At 41.2% G+C, this 2911-nt stretch overlaps 1 long non-coding RNA gene across 1 annotated transcript; it reads left to right on the plus strand.

The window, feature by feature from the left end:
• The first annotated feature begins 910 nt into the window (after window positions 1-910).
• On the plus strand, window positions 911-1633 carry LOC138371927 (uncharacterized). The gene is made up of 3 exons (XR_011230568.1): window positions 911-1058; window positions 1192-1347; window positions 1531-1633. It is a non-coding gene; the product is annotated as an uncharacterized lncRNA (long non-coding RNA).
• The last annotated feature ends 1278 nt before the right edge of the window (window positions 1634-2911 follow it).

The raw sequence follows: 2911 nt of genomic DNA on the forward strand, positions 1-2911 counted from the left end.
ATTGTTATATAAGTGTGTGTTTTCTGTAAACTGTAGCATTGCAATAAAATAAAATAAAATAAAAATATATATATGTATATATATATGACTGAAAACTCACACCCCAGAAGTGACTCGAACCCATACTCCCAGGAGCAACGCAACTGGTAACTACAGGGCGCCTTAATCCGCTTGACCATCACGGCCAGACAAAAGGAAGTGATAGCCGAAGCTATTTGAACCACTTCCCCGCCGGCAACTCGGATGGTAATCTTGGGCATAGCATTTCACCAAATCACCTCATTCTTTGGGGCACACGTGAGGAACACAAAAGCGAACAAGCCTGAATGGTCCCCAGGACTATATGCGACTGAAAACTCACACCCCAGAAGTTACTCGAACCCATACTCCCAGGAGCAACGCAACTGGTAACTACAGGGCGCCTTAATCCGCTTGACCATCACAGCCGGACAAAAGGAAGTGATAGCCGAAGCTATTTGAACCACTTCCACAGCTTCGGCTATCACTTCCTTTTGTCCGGCCGTGATGGTCAAGCGGATTAAGGCGCCCTGTAGTTACCAGTTGCGTTGCTCCTGGGAGTATGGGTTCGAGTCACTTCTGGGGTGTGAGTTTTCAGTCGCATATAGTCCTGGGGACCATTCAGGCTTGTTCGCATATGTATATATATTATATTATATATATATATATATATATATATATATATATATATAAGAGAGAGTAGGGGTGTTTTGAGAGAGGGAGAATATATATATATATATATATATATATATATATTATATATATATATATATATATATATAATATATATATATATATATATATATATAAATATATATAAGAGAAAGAGGGGTGTTTTGAGTGGGAGAGAATATATAATTATTTTTTTATATATTTTTTTTCCTAGGAGTGGGGGATAATGTCACTCCCAGGTGATATTTGCAACATTTGTGGTTGGAGCTCATCACCACAATTCGTGCATACAACTTATTGCTGCCTCCGCTGTGGGGAAGCTGTGTGTGTTCAATCTAGTGGAGTTCACAGGAGAACCTGTGGTGGAGGTAAGCCCTTATTTATTTATTTATTCGTATTTATTTCAAATGAGAAATATTGAGATGGTTTTCCCTATCTTCATGGGGGTGTGGGGGCTGTGTGAGTGAGAGTGTGTATATTTATGAGTTATTTCCTTGTTAGGAGGTAAACATCACCGGCCTACCGGAGAGAGTGGTTTTGTATGCCTCATATGTGGTAGCGTCACCTCGAAGCCTCACCCCACTTTCACCTGCAGCAGTTGTGGGGTCACTTTGTGTGAGCACTTGACCTCTGAACATCTACAATCATGTCCCCAAGGTGAGTGAATAAACCCTCTCTCCAGTTTTATTATCTTAAGAAGCTTTCTTGAGGCGTTATGTCATGGGGTTTAGTAGAGTGTGAGGGGTGTTGCCTTTTATTATTAATATTATTATTATTGTTATTATTATTATTATTATTATTATTATTATAATTATTATAATTATTATAATTATTTTTCAGGGGTGCTTCAGAGGCAGGTAAAGACATCTCAGGGGCAGGTAGGAGAGGAACTTCACCCCAAAGCCCAACGTAACAATAGCCCCTTAGGCGGTGGCGGGGGTAGACAGCCCTTTGAAAATGGGGGGGAGGAAGAGATGAGTGATGATGGTGATGGTGGTGATGATGATGGTGGTGGTGGTGACATCCCTCAGGCAGGTCCTAGTGGTCTTAGACCCCATGACAACAATCGAGATAGAGATGGAAATTCCTCAGAAGGGGAGGATGTTATAGACATCCCTCACTTAATTAATAGGGTGGGGGCCCTGGGCGATCTCTTTACTAGAATGGAATATTCCATCCCCCAGCCTTTGCCACAGATCCTGTAGGTCTTCTAAGCAACTTTAGAGAACTATTCTCTAACGAAATAGAGAATTACATGAATTCTCTGGGGGGTCATGGCAATTTTACTTCATCATTCAAAATCCTCCTTGAAGTGAAGGTTACACTTTTAAAGCAACGTCTCACAGAAGATGATGACTATAGGGAACACTTCATAACGACACCTGCTAGGCTGGTAACTCTTGAGGAGGTGGGTGATCTTATTGATAGTTGGGTGGGTTATATGATTACACGTCTGGAGGATCTCCTTCAGAAACAGAGGGGAGAGGTTTTATATTATTTAATGTTGATTTCCTCAAAATCGTTATCTGTAATGGTAGTGTAAGGTCAGTTTTGGGGGATTATGTCCCTATCCCCCCTTTTTAAGGGGCCGACACGAGGTCTTCAACCCAAACCCAAATGGTAACAATGGAACATGCATTATTCAATGCATTGCCGCTTTTCGGGCGTCACAACAAGGATGGAAATGGAAACGTATAGGAAGACTTGTAGAGTCTCACCTCTAGGGTTAGGAAAATGGTCAAATACGAGCAATTATCTTTCCCTCTCTCATGGGAGGATATCTCTAAAATTGGAAATAGGAATAAACTCTCCATTTTTTTGTATTCAATTCACAAACATACAGACGGTGCCTATCACGTCTCTCTTTGCCGTCGTGGTAGCAGGACAGTACTCAGACATAGTTCCATTATTATTATTGGGGGAGTCTCATGTAAGTCTTATTAAAGACTTAAATAAATTTTTACGGAACTTTACCCGCAGGCCACAGGCGAAGACAGTCTTCTGTAGAAGCTGTCTTTCTGAATATCAAAATTCTAGTGAGCTGTCTCACCATTCTGTTCCTGCGACATCACGCAGAAAATGATTTATCCCCAGGAGGGGGACACCCTTCATTTTAAAAATACAGGGAAAGGTTACCCCCCTTCCCATGTAGCTTATTTCGATTTCGAGAGTGTCCTAAGCACTGAGGATTGTCTAGGTTCTGTTACAGCCATACATAGGC

Source organism: Procambarus clarkii, chromosome 37, assembly GCF_040958095.1.
Source record: "Procambarus clarkii isolate CNS0578487 chromosome 37, FALCON_Pclarkii_2.0, whole genome shotgun sequence".
In the NCBI taxonomy this organism is placed as follows: Eukaryota; Metazoa; Arthropoda; class Malacostraca; order Decapoda; family Cambaridae; genus Procambarus; species Procambarus clarkii.